General features: G+C 49.9%; 1 protein-coding gene and 1 long non-coding RNA gene across 3 annotated transcripts in view; one reads left to right on the plus strand and one right to left on the minus strand.

The window, feature by feature from the left end:
* Positions 1-424: 424 nt before the first annotated feature.
* LOC133357100 (uncharacterized) lies at positions 425-14,180 on the minus strand. The gene is made up of 3 exons (XR_009756927.1): positions 13,944-14,180; positions 664-880; positions 425-530 (listed from the first exon to the last, which is right to left on the minus strand). It is a non-coding gene; the product is annotated as an uncharacterized LOC133357100 (long non-coding RNA).
* Positions 14,181-14,340: 160 nt separating this feature from the next.
* LOC133357092 (uncharacterized) overlaps positions 14,341-23,878 on the plus strand; it is a 40,307-nt gene continuing 30,769 nt past the window's right edge. Inside the window, exon 1 of one of the 2 annotated variants that reach the window (XM_061574872.1) lies at positions 14,341-14,977. The gene's annotated coding sequence lies outside the window, so the exon portion shown is untranslated. The remainder of the gene's footprint in view (positions 14,978-23,878) is intronic. The other variant, XM_061574873.1, reaches the window with a different exon arrangement.

A 23,878-nucleotide genomic window follows, 5' to 3' on the forward strand; every position in this document is an offset into this window, starting at 1 on the left:
GCCGAGTTGAGGTATCCACTGCACATCGTGTCACTCTTCTTGGTTCTTTCGGTAAAGTCACGTAGAAGGGAAATAATAAAATAATGAAAATAAAAAATAGTAAAATAATATTTTATTATGTTTCTTTTTCACGTAGAATGGAAATAATAAAATAATAAAAATAAAACATTATAAAATAATATTTTATTATGTTTATTTTTATTTTTTTATTATTTCCATTCTACGTGACTTTACCGAAAGAACCAAGAAGATGAATCCCTGCAGTCACGAAAGCTTTAAATCGAAATTTTATTATTTTATTATGTTTTATATTTTTATTATTTTATTATTTACATTCTACGTGACTTTACCGAAATAACCAAGAAGGTGAATCCCTGCAGTCACGAAAGCTTTAAATCGAAATCGCGTCACTCGTTAACGCTTTCCTCCGATATTTGCCAATATGCTCAATCTCATGGCCGCAACTCTCTGGCACCAATCCCGCAAGGTCGCCGTCAAAGCCATTCTCTGCGAGGTCTTCAACGCGAACACTGCGGTGGGAAGCATGCAAACAAACACGCTTTGATAATGTAATTACGCAGCAATGCATACATTACACAGGTAACGCCGTGTTGAATACAAAATAATGCAGTGACTTGGGGGGGGGGGGGCTTGGAAGCTAACCCATTCTTTGTGATGATGACGCAATCTTGGTGATGGTGATGACGCCATCTTGGTGGTGATGGGATCTTGGTGGTGATGCCATCTTGATGGTGATAAGATCTTGGTGGTGACTCCATCTTGGTGGTGATGGGATCTTGGTGATGGTGATGCCATCTTGGTGGTGATGCGATCTTGGTGGTGATGCGATCTTGACGATGATGCGATCCTGAAGATTGTTCTGAAAGCAGCGAGAGAATGACAGGGCTTGCGCTGCCCTCACAACGAATCCGGTTGTTCTGTTCACAGCGCATGTCACCTCGGCAAGGGAGAAACGCTCGATCCCAGTGGTTCTCAGCCGGGGGTTACGCGGATCCTCTCCCTGGGGTTACGTGGCAACGTCCCAAGGGGGTGACGTGAGATGATTTATAAATGCGTGAAACTATATCGTGCGTAAGAATCATTGGTGAATGGTCACGTTGGATGAATCTGCCCATGTAAAATAACCACGCTACATTTTGAAATCCATACGGTCAACCTATAACGATATGAAAGACCTGAATAAACTCGTTGATAGCAAACAATGTTGGGTTGCCTGGAGGAACTGAACAAATGACGTCGCACGCGCAGAACATCCGTATAATGTTTTTTTCTTGTTATTCGTTTGCAGGTGACCCCAGGCTATCTAGGTTAAACCTCACAACACGGACAATTTGTGAAAATATCGGATGTTCATCGTCAACACATTTATTTCTCAGAGCCAATGTTGGGTCAAGCAATGGGGGGTGGGGGGGGGGGGTATCCTCTGTTAAAAGAAAATGCAACAACAACAGTAGCCACCCAAGATTGAGGACCACTGCTCCATCCCTAGATTTAGAACCAGCCAAGATTTAGAACCAGCCAAGATTTAGAACCAGCCAAGATTTAGAACCACTGCTCCATCCCAAGATTTAGAACCACTGCTCCATCCCAAGATTTAGAACCACTGCTCTGTCCCAACATTTAGAACCAGCCAAGATTTAGAACCACTGCTCTACCCCAAGATTTAAAACCAGACAAGATTTAGAACCACTGCTCCATCCCAAGATTGAGGACCACTGCTCTGTCCCAAGATTTAGAACCACTGCTCTGTCCCATGTACATGGCGTAGTGGAGCAGCCATCGAACCCGGAGACCCAAGTTCGAATCCTGCTCACGACCAACACCAGTGACGATTGTCTGAGTCGGTGGTGCGCCTCCTCCAGGTCGACTCAGCCTCAAATGAGTGCCTGGTGCGGTGTGTAAACATCGCCAATGGGGAGACAAAGGCGGCCGGGCGTGGTGCTGGCCACCCACCCCCTCGTGTGCCGTGCCGGCCTTCATAGGTGCTCGCTAACAGCACTTGCCCCTACAGTCTGTTAAGGCTACACGGGGGATCTTAGTCTTTTAAAAAAACACAGATATAATAGGCGACGTTTCGGGTAATGGACCTTCTTAACAGCACATCAAGAGCCATTGGCCCGCAAGCTCACCTATTATGTTTTTTTTTATTAATATTATTTAAAGACCACACGTTGTTTTGTTCGCATTGTTGACTGTCCTTGTGCACCTCCTTTGGGTTCGTCCATAAATGACGTCACGCGATTTTGGACGATTTTTGACGATTTTTGACCCCCCCCCCCAACCTCGTCACACGGCGTCACAAATAGTCAGACCCCCCCCCCTCAAATATGACGTCACAAAGCTCTGCCCCACCACCCCCCCCAAAAAAAAAATCCATTTTAAAAATAAAACAATTGTCATTGTAGCGCGTATTTAATGTGGCGCTGCACTCTGATGTTGTAGGAGAAAACATTTATTAAAAAGTCGATTCAATTAAGTAGAACGTGTTGTCTATATTTATTTAAAGTTGCAGCATTTTGATGCGACGTCACATTTCTCAAACTCCCCCTCCACTCGTCACACAACGTCACAAATGTCTGACCCCCCACCACCCCCAGGTGCGTGACGTCATTTATGGACGGTCCCTTTGATCATCTTCACGGCAGCGACTCTTGGCTCAGCCACGGAACCAAGGCGGCCGTCTGGAACGCTCTTCCCTGCCGATATGAGGAAGCCACCGGTAGCCGTGCACATTGAAATGATCATCATCTAGACCAGGGGTCGGCAACCTACGGCTCCGGAGCCGCATGCGGCTCTTTACGGGCTGCTTCTTGACGATGAGTACGTATGTACTCAGATGCATTGCGGCTCTTGAAATACTGAATTTTGTACCGAATTGGAAAGAAATGGCTCTTCTTGTTATTTTGGTTGCCGACCCCTGATCTAGACAGACAAACACATTTCTTGAGAGCTGCTTGTTGTATCCACGGTTGGCTACGTACGGTGCGAAAGAAGTCCAACATATGCAGCAGCAGCAGCAGCAGCAGTGCCCGCATTGCCAACATCACTTGCTTCACCCTTCTGTGACTTCACACGCAACGGCCCTGGGGGCCAAGTCATTGCGTAATTCACGTTGTGAATGTCACCCTCCTCGTTACCAAGACAACCAACACCTGTCGCCTCGACAGACCTGGTTTTCACCTGAGGACGGCTGCTTGCGTTGTGGCCGAAACGTCGTGAGAATTATTTTATTGTGTTTTATTTGTATTATTTTATTACTTCCCTTCTACGTGACTTTACCGAAAGAACAAAGAAGATGAACCATCACCTCATCAGTGTTACCCCCTCGTTACCATGACAACCAACACCTCATCAATGTCACCTCCTCGTTACCATGACAACCAATATCTCATCAATGTCACCTCCTCGTTACCATGACAACCAACACCTCATTAATGTTACCCCCTTGTTACCAAGACAACCAACACCTCATCAATGTCACCTCCTCGTTACCAAGACAACCAATATCTCATCAATGTCACCTCCTCGTTACCAAGACAACCAATATCTCATCAATGTCACCTCCTCGTTACCAAGACAACCAACATCTCATCAATGTCACCTCCTCGTTACCAAGACGACCAACACCTCATCAATGTCACCTCTTTGTTACCATGACAACCAACACATCATCAATGTCACCTCCTCGCTACCACCTCAAGTCTCATCGCCATCCCTTTTGGGATCGCCTGCTGCTGTATATTTGGAGTTTGCGTGTCTCTCTCTCATCATCATCATCATCACGGTGGCTAGGAGATGTTACCTACCTCGCCTGGTGTACAGGAGGTCGTGGGTTCGATCCCGACCCTGACGCCTGCTGCTGTATATTTGGAGTTTGCGTGTCTCTCTCTCATCATCATCATCACGGTGGCTAGGAGATGTTAACTACCTCACCTGGTATACAGGAGGTCGTGGGTTCGATCTCGACCCTGACGCCTGCTGCTGTATATGTGTAGTTTGCGTGTCTCTCTCTCTCTCATCATCATCATCACGTGGCTAGGAGATGTTAACTACCTCACCTGGTAAACAGGAGGTCGTGGGTTCGATCTCGACCCTGACGCCTGCTGCTGTATATGTGTAGTTTGCGTGTCTCTCTCTCTCATCATCATCATCACGGTGGCTAGGAGATGTTAACTACCTCGCCTGGTATACAGGAGGTCGTGGGTTCGATCCCGACCCTGACGCCTGCTGCTGTATATTTGGAGTTTGCGTCTCTCTCTCTCTCTCTCATCATCATCACGGTGGCTAGGAGATGTTAACTACATCGCCTGGTCTACAGGAGGTCGTGGGTTCGATCCCGACCCTGACGCCTGCTGCTGTATATTTGGAGTCTGCGTGTCTCTTTCTCATCATCATCACGGTGACTAGGAGATGTTAACTACCTCGCCTGGTGTACAGGAGGTCGTGGGTTCGATCCCGACCCTGACGCCTGCTGCTGTATATTTGGAGTCTGCGTGTCTCTTTCTCATCATCATCACGGTGACTAGGAGATGTTAACTACCTCGCCTGGTATACAGGAGGTCGTGGGTTCGATCCCGACCCTGACGCCTGCTGCTGTATATTTGGAGTTTGCGTGTCTCTCGCTCTCATCATCATCATCATCACGGTGGCTAGGAGATGTTAACTACATCGCCTGGTCTACAGGAGGTCGTGGGTTCGATCCCGACCCTGACGCCTGCTGCTGTATATTTGGAGTTTGCGTGTTTCTCTTTCTCCCTGTGGTCGCGTGGATTTTTTTCCGGTTCCTCTGATTTTCCCCTCCACATTTTAAATCAATGTTTAGAGCACTTGGGCTGCTATAAATGTCTACGCGATGATCATGATGATGATCAAGCCCAACCTCTTCAAGCTGTCAGTTGTGATAGCAAAGTCGCTTCTGAAAAAGAGCTAAATAGCTCAGTGGGCCTTACCTGGTAAAATGCAAAAACATAGTTTAGTTTTACTTGCTATTGTATGAAACGTACAAAACGTATTTTCATTGCCATCGCGATGACCTCCTATGCTACTGCTGCTGGTGCTGCGTTGTACTCGCTGAGTTTTTCGTTTCTGATGTGTCTCTTTCTCTCTGTGTGTCTGAATGCACCTCTCAGGAATAGTTAGAAATGCGAAAAACAATATTCGGCAAAGTCACAGCATTGCTGGCGTACTTCACATCCCTGGCGAGTTCCGCGATGGACCGGGCCTCCGAGCATGCAGACAGTGACGAGGAGCATCGCGTTCTCTTAAATTGCTCGCACCCTGCCTTGTTCAGGTATGCGTGAGCTAAGCGCGTGCTGAGCTGAGCGTGTGTTTGTTTGAAGCCTCGGGTGAGCATTGTCCGTGTCTCGGTGCGAGTGACCAAGTATGGCAAGGTCGTTACGAGGTTCAAATGAGTATCTTGGTGCTGAGTGTAAATCATCGCGAGTCGGGGAGACAAAGGCGGCCAGGTGTGGTGCTGGTCACTCCACCGCCTTGCGTGGCCATGCCGGTTTTCATAGGTGCTTGTCCCAAGAGTCTGTTACAGGCTACACGGGGAGATCGTTGTCTTCGTGTGGAGGAGGAGGAGGTTCGTGAAGACCGCTACAGGACAGTTGGAGGCAGTGACCCATTACCAGCATCGGCTCAAAGCAATGTTCCGCCTTTTGGGGGACATCTTCAGGAAAGTGGGGGTGCCCTTCTACAACAGCAGCTTCGTAAATGGGGTGGTGCCTTGGCTACCGAGCGCCATGACCTCGCCAACTTCGCCTGTGCTCAGGCGAAGATGGTGGTGTACAGAACGAGGAATAAGATGCTGGAAGGTGACACTGACGGCTGCTCTGTGCTGCTTCCAGTGTTCAGGGGCCTGCTCAAGGCGCGGCTCTGGCTGGAGCACGCCATGTACCACACACATGTCGGTGATGTGCGCGTCTTCTTCGAACGCTGGGGAGCCGGACAAGCCCCTCTCTGTACCAGCGTGGACGGCACCCTCGTGGTGTTCACCTTCTGAAGCGCTCGCTCGTCACCGTGGCGTGCGCGATGACCACCACCACCACAACCAGCACCACCACCACCACAACCACCACCACCACAACCACCACCACAACCACAACCACGTGACTTTTCTTTCGTGTTGTGCGCGGTACATTTGGTGCCACCGCGCGTGGATTTATAGCGTTTTGTTTATTTGGTTGCTAGTGACTTTGTGTATTTCGTGTCGGAATAGCCTCCAGTGCTGTTGCTGCTGGCGACAATAAAAGTTGTTTAAAAGTCAAAAGTCTCTGTGTGTCTCTCTCTGTGTGTCTCTGTCTCTCTCTGCCTCCCTCTGTGCCTCTCTCTGTGTGTTTTTCTGTGTGTCTCTCTCTCTGTGTCTCTGTGTCTCTCTCTCTGTGTGTGTCTCTGTGTCTCTCTCTCTCTGTGTCCTTCTGTCTCTATCTCTGCCTCTCTTTCTGTGCCTCTCTCTCTGTGTGTCTCTGTGTCTCTCTCTCGGCGTCTCTCTGTCTCTATCTCTGCCTCCCTCTGTGTGTCTCTCTCTCTCTGTGTCTCTGTGTCTCTGTCTCTGTCTCTCTGTGTCGCTCTCTCTGTCTCCCTCGCTGCTGAAGCCCTCTCGTCGTTGGCCAGCAGCAGCAGCAGCAGGAGACCTCATCACTGGTGGCAAACACGACCAAAGAGGCATCCACCTCCTTGGTCGTGTTTGCTGCCAGACGCGAGATTCGTAAACGGAAGTGAACTTCTGAGCCTGATCGGCTCATGCCTCCTGGTCGATTTCAGCGCGGAGCCAAGTTTGCGAGCAACTGCTGCTTCTGCTGCTGCTGCTGCTCTGTTCTTCAACCAATGATGACGTTGAAGCAATGATAATGATGATGCTGCTGCTGCTGCTGCCTTTGCTGCGTTGGCAAATGAGAACCTCAATACTCACCGTGTCAATGACACTATAATAGGAGGGCGTGTCGGGGAAAAGGCTCTCGTTCATGGCACGCGAATCACGTAACCATTCACGTGCCACGATCGTGATGCCCATGCCCGACGGTGATCACGACGATGTATGGCGTCGTTAATCAAGAGCTTTACAGCTCATCGGATTCCTCCGTGTTACAAGAATAAATATTCTCATTCCGATAAAGAACGCAACCCTTTTACGTGCTGCAAATTGAGTGGTGATTGCCCGAAACTTCGCCAGTTAAATACATTTTTCGTTTGAATCTGGGGGTGCGGAGATGGGAGGTTTGTGGTGGCACGGTAGGGGGCACAGCTGGTGCATCTGCCAGTCATCTCAGTCAGTCAACCCCGCGCACGGTCTGGGTCTGCCCCCGTGTCCCGTGACCTCCTCGTGCCAGCAGCAGCAGCGGAGCCTTTGGGCACTTCACGTGGCGGCATCCACCGCTCAGTGGCGAACGGACGTGGCACGGTTACTCGGTGGTGGACGTGGAGCTGAGTGGACTTGCCGATGGCCGGTACCAGCGGTGTCAAGATCGGCCTCTGTGGAGGAGGCTCGTGAAGGACGCTGCTACTGGGCAGTTGGAGGCAGTCGCCCTCCAACAACAACGGAGGGCGGAGGAGCGACGCTCACAACAACGAGCGGAGCGCCGGGTGGCTAAAGCACAGCAAGTTGTCACAGTAGGGGGCACAGGTGGTGCATCAGCCAGTCGTTTCAGTCATCTCAGTCAGTCGACCTGTGGCACCTGGGTCTGCCCGTCACCTCCTGCCAGCGGGCGTTCGACACTTCACGTGGTAGCCTCAAGGTGCACATGGCCTGGCACAAGCGTCGTGGTGACGTCACCGCCACTTAGTGGTGAATGGCGGTTGTTGTTGTTGTATCGGTGTATGGGAACACCCCCTGAACTGCGGGGGGGTGGTGGTAGGTGGTTGGGTGGTAAAGTAGCTGATGCTTTTGTGCGTTCGCATCGTTCGGAGGTGAGGCTTTCGGTCTGCTCGGGTTGCGGCAAAGTGCGAGGCGGCTCTTGCCGCTGCCTAGCCGACGTAGGAATGTCACCCGGCTCGACTTGCCGGCTCTGGGTCCTGACCCCCTCCACCCCCTCCACCCCCCCAAGCCATTTGTTGGTTTCTGCGCGGGCGATCTGTTCGTGTTGAAACCGGGGGAGTATGATGCAGCGTGCTTGCTTGCTTGCCGATGATCAATGGGCGAGGGAGCGTGGGGCAGAGGGTGAGAGACGGAGGCAGAGAGGAGAGACACACGCAAGATGAAGGCAAAGATCTGCCGTATCGCCTTAACAGACTGTTGGGGCAAGTGCTGTTAGCGAGCGCCTATGAAGGCCGGCACGGCACGCGAAGGGGTGGGTGGTCAATACCACGCCCGGCCGTCTTTGTCTCCCCCCCATTGGTGATGATTACACACCGCATCAGGTACTCATTTGCGGCTGAGTCGACCTAGGGGAGGCTCAGGATCGCTTGAGATAATCGTCACTGGTGTTGTTCCTGAGCGGGAATGGAACCCGGGTCGCCAGGTTCGCAGCGCAACGTAGTGCTAACCGCTGCACCACCGCTCCCCAACGGATAGAGAGACACACGTACGCAGATAGCCAGATAGGCCCACAGGGAGATCGATAATTATCGAATGGAGAGACAGGTGGGTTACGTAGGTAGACAGTGGTACAGAGAGATAGACATACAGAGAGGTAGGTTCGCATACAAGCCCGTAATTATAATAAATATGCTCAAAATGCCCTCCCCCCCCCGAAATATATTTGCTATAGAATAGAATTATGTTCATATGATTGTGGTTATGGTTGTACTTTATTAATCCCTAATCTCTGCCATTACATACAATGAAACAAGAAAAGGTCAAAAAGAAAAAAACAGAGCAATGTAATACAATACACTATTAGGCATTATTGTAAAAAATAAATAAAAGTCAATCCCGTATGGTAGTGAATCTTTTAATATTTTAGACAGGAAATGGCAGTAAATTCGTTTTCAAATTTAGATTTTTTTCTGGGGGGGGACCCCCAGACCCCCTGGAAGATTTGGTCACCCCCCCAATGTTGACTCCATGGCTACGTCCATGTACGCATGTATTACACAGATTGAAAAATAAATAGGCAGTTAGACAGCCACTGAACTTAAAACCCCGGTTTAATCGCAACTCGATATAAGTGAGTTCATAGGTCTCATTATGAGTCAATGGACTGCAATGCGAGTCCATGTCTCTATGCGAGTCTATGGAACTCAATGCGAGTCTAAGGGTCTCTATACGAGTCTACGGGTCTCTGTGTGAGTCTACGGGTCTCTATGTGAGTCTATGGGTCTCTGTGTGAGTCTACGAGTCTCTGTGTGAGTCTACGAGTGTCTATGTGAGTCTATGGGTCTCTATGCGAGTCTTTGGGTCTCTGTGTGAGTCTACGAGTGTCTATGTGAGTCTATGGGTCTCTATGCGAGTATATAAGTCTATATGTGAGTCTACAGGTCTCTGTGTGAGTCTACGGGTCTCTATGTGAGTCTACCGATCTCTGTGTGAGTCTATGGGTCTCTATGTGAGTCTATGGGTCTCTATGTGAGTCTACGGGTCTCTATGTGAGTCTACCGATCTCTATATGAGTCTATATGTCTCTATGTGAGTCTATGGGTCTCTATGTGAGTCTATAAGTCTCTATGTGAGTCTATGGGTCTCTGTGTGAGTTTACGAGTCTATATGTCTCTATGCGAGTCTCTAAGTCTCTATGTGAGTCTACGGGTCTCTGTGTGAATCTACGGGTCTATATGTGAGTTTACAGGTCTCTATGTGAGTCTGCGGGTCTCTATGTGAGTCTACGGGTCTCTATGTCTCTATGTGAGTCTATGGGTCTCTATGCGAGTCTGCGTGTCTCCATGCGAGTCTATGGGTCTCTGTGTGAGTCTACGGGTTTCTATGCGAGTCTGCGTGTCTCTATGCGAGTCAATGGGTCTCTATGCGAGTCTATGGGTCTCTATGCGAGTCTGCGTGTGTCCATGCGAATCTATGGGTATCTGTGTGAGTCTATGGGTCTCTATGCGAGTCTGCGTGTCTCCATGCGAATCTATGGGTATCTGTGTGAGTCTATGGGTCTCTATGCGAGTCTGCGTGTCTCTATGCGAGTCTACAGGTCTCTATGCGAGTCTACAGGTCTCTATGCGAGTCTGCGTGTCTCTATGCGATTCTGCGGGTCTATCTGTCAGGCAGTGGTGTCCCGGCTGACACCATCAACTCGCTTCGCACCTGAGCACCTGGGTTCAATCCCAGAGCAGTGGCTGAGACCCGGCATTGGCAGGGAGCCTCCGAGCCACGTCAAGCCTCCTTGTTCCAAGACGATTAATTATCAGTAAGTCACGAAGCGTACGGACTTCGGTTACGCGTCGTGTTTGTGCCGAAGCGTGCAAAGGTTCGGTCATAAACGCTCAGCCCCATTTTATTGGCGTTAAGGAAACTGTGGACGTGGAATCTGCTTTGGGGTGGCGCGCACTGGTGAGATGTTAACTACCTCGCCCGGTGTACAGGAGGTCGTGCGTTCGATCCCGACCCTGACGATGCCTGCTGTGTATTTGAAGTTTACGTGTCTCTCTCTCCCCGTAGTGAGATGTTAGCTACCTCGCCTGGTATACATGAGGTCGTGGGTTCCATCGTGACCCTGACGCTTGCTGCTGTATATTTGGAGTTTGTGTGTGTCTCTCTCCCCGTGGTGAGATGTTAACTCCCTCGCCCGGTGTACAGGAGATCGTGGGTTTTATCCAGACCCTGACGCTTGCTGCTGTATATTTGGAGTATGCGTGTCTCTCTCTCTTTCCCCGTGGTGAGATGTTAACTACCTCGCCTGGTATACAGGAGGTCGTGCGTTCGATCCAGACCCTGACGCCGGCTGCTGTATATTTGGAGTCTGCGTGTCTCTCTCTCTCTCCGTGGTGAGATGTTAACTACCTCGCCCGGTGTACAGGAGATCGTGGGTTTTATCCAGACCCTGACGCCTGCTGCTGTATATTTGGAGTTTGCGTGTCTCTCTATCTATCTCCCCGTGGTGAGATGTTAACTCCCTCGCCCGGTGTACAGGAGGTCGTGGGTTCCATCCCGACCCTGACGCCTGCTGCTGTATATTTGAAGTTTGCGTGTCTCGCTCTCTCTCTCTCTCTCCCCGTGGTCGCGTGGATTTAGAATCAACATCGCCACGCGTTTCGAGTGTTCGGCCGCTGTAAATGTCCACGTGATGGTAATAAGCCCACTTGGTGTGTGATCGTCAGGTCCCGTCTGAACAAAGAGCTTACACAGCTCTGTGGGCGGCAGCCAAATGTGTCTGTCGCCTGCTGCTGATGCCGGTCGAAATCGCCAGCGAAACGTCGTACTCGAATTGCAAATGCTGTGGCGTTGATCTCCAACACACAGCCGACGGTGCTGAAACCGGTAACCGAATTGGCGCGTTCGGTTTACGTGACAAACCTTTGCTAAGTGGCGGGTTAGACGACACCACATTTATTTATTTACGCGATCTAACCACCACCACCACCACCACACACTATCCTCTCCCCAAAAAAAATAATAAGAACCCTGTATCGTGGAGAGTTTCGTTCATTTGTTATCAAACCGATCACCGCTAAGGTGGTGACACCAGCAAGCGGTCTCGTCGCAGTGGCGACTGCCCTTGTTCATCTGTACACGGTAGGAAAGAATGGGGGGCCTGGGGTTGCTACGAGGGTGGGGTGGTGGTGGTGAAGGGGGAGGGGTGAAGAGCGAGAGGGGGGGCTGGGTTCGATACGAGGGTGGGGTGGTGGTGGTGAAGGGGGAGGGGTGAGGAGCGAGAGGGGGGGCTGGGTTCGATACGAGGGTGGGGGTGAAGGGGGAGGGGGTGAGGAGCGAGGGGGGGGGGGGCTCGATATTAGGATGGGGTGGGGGTGAAGGGGGCGGGGGGTGAAGGGGGCGGGGCTTCGTCTCATCGTTTAACGCAGCTGACGTCATCGCGGCACGGGTGGGCGAACCCTTGACACACACACACACACAGGCGCATGCATATTTATATTTACAGACGGTATATATATTCTTCTGCTGGTTAGAAACTTTAGTCACCATCGCCAAAACCCCACCTCTGGCAGCGAGAACGAGAGAGAGAGAAATAAAGCAAAGACAAAGATGCCCCGTATAGCCCCTTACCGAGCTGTTGGGGACAAGTGCTGTCAGCGAGTAGCAAACGAGAGGGTGGGTGGGTGGGTGGTGCGGTCCCCCAATGCCGATGTTTACGCATCGCCCCGGCTAACTCGTCTTAAGGCCGAGTCTACCTAAAGGTAAGGGGCCCAGGACAGGTTCAGAGAATTCGTCATCGATCCCCGAAAGAGACGGAGAGACTAACACAAAGACAAAGATCCCCCGTGTAGCCTTCGCAGGCTGGTGGGGCAAGTGCTGTTAGCGAGCACCTATGAAGGCCGGCACAGCACACGAGGGGGTGGGTGGCCAGCACCACGCCCGGCCGCCTTTGTCTCCCTAGTCGCGATGTTTACACACGGCACCAGGTACTCATTTGACGGCTAAGTCGACCTAGGGGAGGCCCAGGACCTATTCAGAAAAATCGTCACTGATGTTGGCCGTGAGCGGGAATCGAGACTCGGGGTCACCCGATGTGTCGCGCAGCGCAGCTGACCACTACACTACCGCTCCCCAGATGAACACACACAGAGACACACACACACAACAACAACCGCCATTCGCCACTAAGTGGCGGTGACGTCACCACGACGCTTGTGCCAGGCCAAGTGCACCTTGAGGCCACCACGTGAAGTGTCGAACGCCCGCTGGCAGGAGGTCACGGGGCAGACCCAGCAGGTGCCACCGGTCGACTGACCGAGATGACCGAGATGACTGGCTGATGCACCACACGCAAATCACCTCCATTCAACTCCCACCGCTCCCAACAATACCCGCGCATGTACCCAATCAGTTACTCTTAAGATCCAACGTACAGAAGATCCCACGATCTTGCTCTCGGTCCACTCCGACCCGCATCAACTGCACAAACAGCAGCAGCAGCAGCAGCGGCAGATCGAGACACCTGATGATGATGGACAAATCGGTACAAATAAAAAAACGAAAATCCTCCGGTATCGGTGTGGCGACTGCGGTCATCCCCGAACAGACCATACGCGCAACGTGTAACTATCTAGATCTGAAGTTTTCGTGACTGCAATGAACCACATACTCTTTGCACGTGTAGTAGCTACATGTGTTGTATTTGCATGTGTAGTAGCTACTACTAGTAGCTACTACACATGTAGCTACTACACGTGTAGTAGCTACTACACATGCAGGTGTAGTTACTACACGTTAGTGTAGTAGCTACAACACGTGTAGTAGCTACACGTGTTGTAGCTACACGTGTAGTAGCTACATGTGTAGTAACTGCATGTGTAGTAGTAGCTACATTAGTAGTAGCTACATGTTTAGTAGCTACAAACGCTACGGGCCCCGCACTTTCAAAGGCCCCGCTCTAAATGCTTTCAAGCTATCAATTCCGGTTAAGTGATTCTGCACTTGCTCTATTACTGTAGTACTATACTGCCTTAAACTTTTACGAACGACCGGGTGTTTAAGGTTAGCGATTTGCCGTATTATCCGGCTGTACAGAGAATAAAAAAATTACAATTGCTTTACTATGCAAATTAAACATGTACGCGTTTTAATATTTACGTGTTTATTTTACTAGGGCCCTTTTATAACATATGCGACAGCCCCCGCATTAGCTTAATCCGGCCACTGTTCACCACTCGACGAGTGAGTGACTGAGTGTCACTCCAGCAGCTTTCACCGTGCCGGAGACTGCTTGCTGTAGTGAGGAGCGGTGGCGCAGCGGTTAGCGCCGCGCCGCGCTACGAACCCGGCCACGCGGGTTCGATTCCCACCCACGGCCAACAACACCCGGTGACGATTGTCTGAACCGGTCCTGGGCCTCCCGTAGGTCGAATCGGCCTCAAATGAGTACCTGTTGCGGAGGTGGAAACATCGCCACTGGGGAGACAAAGGCGGCCGGGTGTGGTGTTGGCCACTCGCCCTCTCGCGTGCCGTGAAGCCCCTCAAAGTCGCTCGCTGACGGCACTTGCCCCTACAGTCTCTCAAGGCTACACGGGTGATCTTTGCATGTGACTGCGTGTTGTGTGCGTGGTGGGGAGCAGTGACTGAACGCTGCGCTCTGAATCCGGCCACGCGCGTTCGATCCCCGCTCACGGACACGCGCGCACACACAGCGAGTGACGATTATCACGAAGCGGTCACATGGGTCCTCCCTCACCTGCCCGCCCTCCCCACCCCCACCACCCTACCCCACCCCTCCCCTAGGTCGACTCAGCCTCAAGTGAGTGTACCTGGTGCGAAGTTGTAAACATCGACACTAGAAGCGACCCGGGCGTGGTTGCTGAGTGACACCGCTCCGCTTGCTCGCCGTGCCACCACAGTAACCTGCCGGCCTTTCTTCACCCGTGCCGCTGCCGCTGTTGTTGCTGCTCGCAAGCAAAGCGACTACCCCCAACAACAACAGCAACAACAACAACAACACAAGCCTGGCAGAGGCTACACCGGGCGGACTTTCGTCTCATCTGTAAAGCAACACGACTTCAAGTGCCGTTGGCCATCGAGCGACACGGATAGCAGCCTCGCCCGGGGCTTTTCGACTTCAAATTCCGCTGGACAGGAATAGGCAGCCATCTAACCAGAGCCAGCTATCAACACAGCACAGCACATCTCGGCGCGTGCGACCTCGGAGTCGACGCTGTCGTTGGAGAAGCGGCGAGAGGCGGGAGAGAGTCTCGGGTTGTGTGTGTGGGGGGTGATGGAGCCATGGACGAGCTGGCAACTCCCGGTGTGGTGACGAGAAGAGAGGTCTGACTTCGTACTGCGAGCGCGTCTCCTTCAGCTGTTTGCGCTCTTCTCTGTGGGGACGCCAGCGAGAGAGCGAGACTGACGGTGAGGAGGAGAGGCGACTTCACCAACAGTGAACGGACCACACACGGTACGAGAGAGGTGAGTGGGGATACGGTGGTGGGGTGGGTGAATGTAAAGTTGAGTCTTAGTCGCAGTGATTTGCTGCTGCTGCTGCTGCTGAGGTTGACACCGCTGTGATGTGATGTTCAGGTGGCCCATGAGCCCTGTGATTGCGTGAGGACTGGAGGAGTGGTGGACCATCGCTGCTAGTGACGAAGGCACCTCCAGTACAGATATCTGTGTGTGAGTCTGTGCGTCTCGGTGTGAGTCTGTGGGTTTCTGTGTGAGTCTGTGGGTTTCTGTGTGAGTATATGGGTCTCGGTGTGAGTATATGGGTCTCTGTGTGAGTATATGGGTCTCTGTGTGAGTATGTGGGTTTCTGTGTGAGTATATGGGTCTCTTTGTGAGTCTGTGGGTCTCTGCGTGAGTCTGTGGGTCTCGGTGTGAGTCTGTGGGTCTCGGTGTGAGTCTATGGGTCTCTGTGTGAGTCTAGGGGTCTCTGTGTGAGTCATGTGTCTCTGTGTGAGTCTTTGGGTCTCTGTGTGAGTCTATAGGTATCTGTGTGAGTCTATGGGTCATTGTGTGGGTATATGTGTCTCTGTGTGAGTCTATAGGTATCTGTCTGAGCCTAAGGGTCTCTGGGTGGGGCTATGCGCCTCTATGCGAGCCTCTGGGTTGTTATGCACATATATGGATCTCAATGTAAGTATGAGCCTCTGTATGAGTTTATGGGTATCTATGTGAGTGTAGTTTTGTATGCAAGTCTATAGATATCTGTGTTTGGGCCTATGGGTTTCTGTGTGAGTCTATGGGTTTCTGTGTGAGTCTTCGGTCTCTGTATGAGTCTATGGGTCTCTGTGTGAGTCTATGGGTCTCTGTGTGAGTCTATGGGTCTCTGCGCGAGTATATGGATCTCCGTATGAGTCTATGGGTCTCTGTGTGAGTCTATGGGTCTCTGTGTGAGTCTATGGGTCTCTGTGTGAGTATATGGGTCTCTGTGTGAGTCTATAGGTATCTGTCTGAGCCTAAGGGTCTCTGGGTACGTCTATGGGCCGCTATGCGAGCCTATGGGTTGTTTTGAACTTACAGTATATGGGTCTCAATGTAAGTACGAGTCTCTGTATGAGTTTATGTGTATCTATGTTAGTTTATGGATCTCTATGTGAGTATATAGGTCTCTATGTAAGTGTAGTTCTGTATGCAAGTCTATAGATCTCTGTGTTTGGGCCTATGGGTCTCTGTGTGAGTCTATGGGTTTCTGTGTGAGTCTATGGGTTTTTGTGTGAGTCTATGCGTCTCTGTGTGAGTCTATGGGTCTCTGTGTGAGTCTATGGGTCATTGTGTGGGTCTATGCGTCTCTGTGTGAGTCTATGGGTCTCTGTGTGAGTCTATGGGTCTCTGTGTGAGTCTATGGGTCATTGTGTGGGTCTATGCGTCTCTGTGTGAGTCTATAGGTATCTGTCTGAGCCCAAGGGTCTCTGGGTACGTCTATGGGCCTCTATGCGAGCCTATGGGTTGTTTTGAACTTACAGTATATGGGTCTCAATGTAAGTATGAGTCTCTGTATGAGTTTATGTGTATCTATGTTAGTTTATGGATCTCTATGTGAGTATATAGGTCTCTATGTAAGTGTAGTTCTGTATGCAAGTCTATAGATCTCTGTGTTTGGGCCTATGGGTCTCTGTGTGAGTCTATGGGTCTCTGTGTGAGTCTATGGGTTTCTGTGTGAGTCTATGGGTTTTTGTGTGAGTCTATGGGTCTCTGTGTGAGTCTGTGGTTCTCTGTGTGAATCTATGGGTCTCTGTGTGAATCTATGGGTCTCTGTGTGAGTTTATGGGTTTCTGTTGGAGTCTATGGGTATTTGTGTGAGTCTACGGGTCTCTGTGTGAGTCTATGGGTCTATGTGTGAGTCTATGGGTCTCTGTGTGAGTCTATGGGTCTTTGTGCGAGTCTACGGGTTTCTGTGTGAGTCTATAGGTCTCCGTGTGAGTCTATGGGTCTCTGTGTGAGTCTGTGGGTCTCTGTGTGAGTCTATGCTGTGTGACTCTATGGGTCTCTGTGTGAGTCTATGGGTCTCTGTGTGAGTCTATGGGTCTCTGTGTGAGTCTGTGGGTCTCTGTATGAGTCTATGGGTCTATGTGTGAGTCTGTGGGTCTCTGTGTGAGTCTATGCTGTGTGAGTCTATGGGTCTCTATGTGAGTCTATGGGTCTCTGTGTGAGTCTATGGGTCTCTGTTTGAGTCTACGGGTCTCTGTTTGAGTCTATGGGTCTCTGTATGAGTCTATGGGTCTCTGTTTGAGTCTACGGGTCTCTGTTTGAGTCAATGGGTCTCTGTTTGAGTCTACGGGTCTCTGTTTGAGTCTACGGGTCTCTGTATGAGTCTATGGGTCTCTGTATGAGTCTATGGGTCTCTGTATGAGTCTATGGGTCTCTGTTTGAGTATACGGGTCTCTGTTTGAGTCTATGGGTCTCTGTTTGAGTCTACGGGTCTCTGTTTGAGTCTACGGGTCTCTGTGTGAGTCTATGGGTCTCTGTGTGAGTCTACGGGTCTCTGTGCGAGTCTATGGGTCTCTGTGTGAGTCTACGGGTCTCTGTGCGAGTCTATGGGTCTCTGTGTGAGTCTATGGGTCTCTGTGTGAGTCTATGGGTTTCTGTGTGAGTCTATGGGTCTCTATGTGAGTATATGGGTGTCTGTGTGAGTTCTCCTCCTCCACGTGGCACGCCCGTGGTTCTCTCCTGAGGCAGTGACCACGATCTCCGCACATCACCTGGAGAGAGTCTTTGAATTCCTCATTTCTTCACTTTTGCATCAAGTATCCAACGGCGAAATCTGATGCGACAGGAGGGGAAAATCTCGGCAGATGAATACAGTTATGCGCGTGTGTGTGTGTGCTCACGGCTACCAATCCCGGTGACGATTACACTGGTTTTAAGGTAATTTTGGGGTGCTGATTCCAAACCTGGCATCAGTTTTTGAGATATCAAATATTGCATTTTAAAATAAATGTGGATATCTGCATAAAATTATATTATAAACACGCCATCCTAAAAATACAGCACCGTATTTTAACACTAAAGCAGTCACTGACTCGCAACAACTTGCAATCATAAGTGACAGAGTTAATTTTGGGTAAATTCAATGAAAATGGGGTATGCCGATAGCATAAAAATGAGATGTGATAGAGCAAATCTGAGATCAGATTTGGAATCAGCACCCTGAAATTAGTCTAAAGCAGCTGCAAAAGTCCAGGCCAGAATTTTTTTTTGTTGCCCAGTGTTATCTGAACCGGTCATGGGCCTCCCCTAGGTCGACTCAGCCTCAGAAGAGTACCCTGGTGCGGTGTCTAAACGTTAACACTGGGGAGACAAAGGCGGCCGGGCGTAGTGCTGGCAACCCACCATCCCGTATGCCTTACCTTGTCTTCATAGGTGCTAGCTAACACGACTTGCTCCAACGTTGTGTAAAGACTATACGGGGGATCTTTGTCTTTGCCTCTGGAGATCCATGTACGCGTTTCATGTATCGAGTCCGGAGTCGTTAAAAAGGTATCTGCATGTATCATGTAATGCATGGTATGTGTAGAGATATATCCTCATTCAAAGCACGGGGTTATATTTCAGAAGCTCAGCGGCGTTGATGCTGGTTCCTCATTGAATAGTTGACCGCTCGTGGCTTGCCAGGTGTCGTAGGTTTGGCCTGTCACGTGGCCAGGTTGTTTTGCACGTTGAATTTCGTTCGCACCCTACGTAGGCAACCGTGCGACTCAGAGGCGTGCCCCCAAATCACGTTTTTGCCCCCATATCACGTTTTTGCCCCCAAATCACGTTTTTGCCCCCAAATCACGTTTTTGCCCCCAAATCACGTTTTTGCCCCCAAATCACGTTTTTGCCCCCAAATCACGTTTTTGCCCCCAAATCACGTTTTTGCCCCCAAATCACGTTTTTGCCCCCAAATCACGTTTTTGCCCCCAAATCACGTTTTTGCCCCCAAATCACGTTTTTGCCCCCAAATCACGTTTTTGCCCCCAAATCACGTTTTTGCCCCCAAATCACGTTTTTGCCCCCAAATCACGTTTTTGCCCCCAAATCACGTTTTTGCCCCCCAAATCACGTTTTTGATGACAGTACAGCGATGGGTTTCGTGAATCCATCCGTACGGAGCTTTGGGAGCGAGTCTTGGAGGCCAAACGCGAATGGATTTTGTCCGAGCATCCCCGTAGCAGGACCCTGAGTGACGGCGTGACTTGTATGGGTCTCCGTGACCACTAGCCGGTGTTTTTTTTAAAAAGGGGGGCATATTTATTGTGTTCTTGGTTCGTTCGGCAAAGTCACGTAGAATGGAAATAATACAATAATAAAAATAAAACATAATAAAATAAATTATCACGACGTTTCGGCCACAACGCAAGCAGCCGTCCTCAGGTGGAGAACAGGTCTGTCTACGTGACTTTACCGAAAGAACCAAGAAGATGAATCCCTGCAGTTACGAAAGCTTTAAATCGAAAATTATTAATTGTGATCATTATTAGTCATCGGTGGGTGCGTGCGTGCGTGCGAAGGGAGTGGTGGCGCAGCGGTGAGGGCTGCCACTACTCACGCCCAAAGCCAACATCGGTTGCTGATTAAATCTGAACTTGCCATCGTGCTCGGCACTTCCCTGCGATGGCTCAACGTCCAGTGAGCATCTGGGGCTGGTGCGTGGACATAACAACGCCCGTATTGTACGTACGTTAAAACTTATTTCGCACCGTACGTAGTCGACCGTGAAAATCGGAGGTGCGGGAGAATGTGATCATCGATGAAGTGAAATCGGCGTCAGTTATAGCCGAATACCCCTTGCAGTTGTGGTGAATATTTGGGGCGCCACGGTGGCTAGGACATGTTAACTACCTCGCCTGGTATACAGGAGGTCGTCGGTTCCATCGCGATGCTGACGCCTGTTGCATATTTGGAGTTTGCGTCTCTCTCTCTCTCATCATCATCACGGTGGCTAGGAGATGTTAACTACCTCGCCTGGTATACAGGAGGTCGTGGGTTTGATAGCGACGCTGACGCCCGCTGCTGTATATTTGGAGTTTGCGTGTCTCTCTCTCTCTCATCATCATCACGGTGGCTAGGAGATGTTAACTACCTCGCCTGGTGTACAGGAGGTCGTGGGTTCGATCCCGACGCTGACGCCTGCTGCTGCTGTATATTTGGAGTTTGCGTGTCTCTCTCTCTCATCATCATCATCACGGTGGCTAGGAGATGTTAACTACCTCGCCTGGTGTGCAGGAGGTCGTGGGTTCGATCCCGACGCTGACGCCTGCTGCTGCTGTATATTTGGAGTTTGCGTGTCTCTCTCTCTCTCATCATCATCATCATCACGGTGGCTAGGAGATGTTGACTACCTCGCCTGGTGTACAGGAGGTCGTGAGTTCGATCCAAACACTGACGCCTGCTGCTGTATATTTGGAGTTTGCGTGTCTCTCTCTTATCATCATCACGGTGGCTAGGAGATGTTAACTACCTCGCCTGGTATACAGGAGGTCGTGGGTTTGATAGCGATGCTGACGCCCGCTGCTGTATATTTGGAGTTTGCGTGTCTCTCTCTCATCATCATCACGGTGGCTAGGAGATGTTAACTACCTCCCCTGGTATACAGGAGATCGTGGGTTCAATCGCGACGCTGACTCCTGCTGCTGTATATTTGGAGTTTGCGTGTCTCTCTCTCTCTCCCCGTGATAACCGGGATTTTTGCCCGAGTCCTTTCGATTTTCCCCCTTCCACATTTAGAATCAACATCACCACGCGTTTAGATTTTTTGGCCGCTACACGTTTACAACTGATTTCGTTGGGCTAGCCAGGTCGACTGAGCCTCAATTGTGCGGTGTGTAGTAAACATCGCCACTGGGGAGACAAAGGCGGCCGGGCGTGGTGCTGGCCACCCACCCCCTCGTGCGCCGTGACGTCCTTCACGGGTTCCCCCTAACAGCACTTGCCCCAACAGCCGGTAAAGGCTATACGGGGGACCTTTATCTTTGCGTGCCTTTGTTCCGGCCACGCCCTGCTGATGAGAGTCATGGGCGGCGAAACCGGTCCTGGGGTTTGTGTCGATTTTTTTTCATAAAAAAAAAAGAAAACACACTGCCGGTGAACACGTGCTTATATAAATGTCCACATGATAGAGCGTTGGACCAGTTCGTTGAGCAGCTATCATTTGTGGTGGTCAGGTCACTTCAGACGAAGAAACTCTGGGCCTCATCGAGTCTCACGTGGTAAAAGAAAAAAGAAAAACACGTTGAGTTTTATTCGTATATTTTTTTAATCCTTTATATTAAGTTCGCTTGCTTGCGTGCTTGCGTGCTTGCTTGCTTGCTTACGACCGTGCAAACCTTTCGGTCGTTTTTTAACCCACTTCCCGTGATCCAATCGAGCTGACATTTTCCACACAGACTCGTTGTGCGAGACAATTAATGTTCGTGAAATTTTTTTTCCAAAATTTTACACTGTTTAGGGAAAAAAAACAAATATTTAATTACCAATTGTTTAATACTGCAGACAATCATCTGACCCATAGGTGGCAGCCATCTCAAGCCAGAGGACGAGAGGATTCTAGCCGCCACGCATATAAAGGATTTAGAGTGAAAAACTTTGTTTTTACGGGTTATACTTATTAAGTGGTATGCTTACATTACCTGTGCTTTACATTCCTATCGTGTTGTTGCACTGTTTGTTGTTGTAACGTTCATACCCCGTGCCCCTTACTCGACACCAGTAAAAAAAGGAGCTTATTTCTCATAGGATTCTTCCTCTAGTATACACAAGCACCCTGATGCTGTGCTCTTTGGTTCTTTCGGTAAAGTCACGTAGGTATAAAATAAAATAGATCACGACGTTTCGGGCACAACACAAGCGTCCGTCATCGGGTGGGAAAGCATGGTCTGCTTCTGATGCAGACTGATGCTAAATAACATTTTTTTTATATAGTTCTTATCATTATTTTGGGCCAAAGATACACACATCCTTACGTAACTGTTGACATCGTTACATGAGCGTGGTTGTATATTTTCTCGGGGCGTAAAGTGCATCGTGTGTAAACTTATTTGCCAACGGAACGCGCATATTACCAAACTCTTGTCATCGAGAGAGATGTGCAAATAATGACATTGGTTCACTTAGGGAAGACAGCGAGAGAAAAGAGAGGGTGACTCAGAGAGAGAGAGCGAGAGATAAGAGAGGTCGACTCAGAGAGAGAGAGATGTGCAAATAATGACATTGGCTCACTTAGGGAAGACAGCGAGAGAGAAGAGAGGGTGACTCAGAGAGAGAGAGAGAGAGGATGATTTACAGAGAGAGGACGACTCAGAGAGAGAGAGAACGACTCAGAGAGAGAGAGGACGACTCAGAGAGAGAAAGAGGACGACTCAGAGAGAGAGGACGACTCAGAGAGAGAAAGAGCGAGAGAGAGGATGATTCACAGAGAGAGGACGACTCAGAGAGAGAGGACGACTCAGAAAGAGAGAGGGCGACTAAGAGAGAGAAAGAGGACGACTCAGAGAGAGAGGACGACTCAGAGAGAGAGCGAGAGAGAGGATGATTCACAGAGAGAGGACGACTCAGAGAGAGAGAGGACGACTCAGAGAGAGAGAGGACAACTCAGAGAGAGAAAGAAGACGACTCAGAGAGAGAGAGGACGACTCAGAGAGAGAGGTCGACTCAGAGAGAGAGAGGACGACTCAGAGAGAGAAAAGTCGATTCAGAGAGAGAGAGGACGACTCAGAGAGTGAGGTCGACTCAGAGAGAGAGAACGACTCGGAGAGAGAGAGTACGACTCAGAGAGAGAGAGAGAGAGAAAGGATGACTTTCACACAAAGAGAGGGGCTGACTCAGAGAGAGAGGACGACTCAGAAAGAGGACGACTCAGAGAGAGAGAGAACGACTCAGAGAGAGAGGACGACTCAGAGGCGCCAGGAGGAGGAACCACAGCCAGCGCTACCAACAATTGCCCAAACTCTGCCCTCCTCGACCTATGAAGGTGTCATCGTGCGAAAAGTCACGCCACTGTGTGTCCTAACTTGTGGGCCACCCCGTATCCATAGAATCACCATCAACCACATTCCTCCTGCCGATACCTGGCAGGACCCTCCACCCACCGCCTCGTGTGCCGTGCCGGCCTTCATAGGTGCTCGCTAACAGCACTTGCCCCTACAGTATGTTAAGGCTACACGGGGGATCTTTGTCTTTGTGTATTAACGTGCGTGGTAGGGCTGCTACAATACGACGATCCTACGGAATTGCGTGCGATACGAGGCACACAATAATCTCGTCTACTAGACGTTTGTAAAATCTACCGGACATCTGTAATAAAGAGCTTCATAGCTCATCGGATTTCCCTCCGTATCAATAAAACGTATTCTGTATCGTCCGTTAAACAAAATATAGTGCATTTGCTTTACACGATTCAGCTATCGAGTTGGAGACATCTATAGATGCGTGCGCAGGGATTCATATTGGGGTGGTCATACAGATGTCACGTGGTTTGCTGAAGGCGTCAGCTGACACGAGATAGAGAGATGTCTATTGATGGAAGCGGATGGATTCAGATGGGGGCGTTCACACAGGAACCACATGAATTTCGATTTAAAGCTTCTTTCGTGACTGCAGGGATTCATCTTCTTGGTTCTTTCGGTAAAGTCACGTAGAAGGGAAGTAATAAAATAATAAAAATAAAACATAATAAAATTTCGATTTAAAGCTTCTTTCGTGACTGCAGGGATTCATCTTCTTGGTTCTTTCGGTAAAGTCACGTAGAAGGGAAGTAATAAAATAATAAAAATAAAACATAATAAAATTTCGATTTAAAGCTTTCGTGACTGCAGGGATTCATCTTCTTGGTTATTTCGGTAAAGTCACTTAGAAGGGAAATGATAAAGTAATAAAAATAAAACATAATAAAAG

Source organism: Lethenteron reissneri, chromosome 56 (assembly GCF_015708825.2).
Source record: "Lethenteron reissneri isolate LAM-NWPU_2019-01 chromosome 56, ASM1570882v1, whole genome shotgun sequence".
Classification (NCBI taxonomy): domain Eukaryota; kingdom Metazoa; phylum Chordata; class Hyperoartia; order Petromyzontiformes; family Petromyzontidae; genus Lethenteron; species Lethenteron reissneri.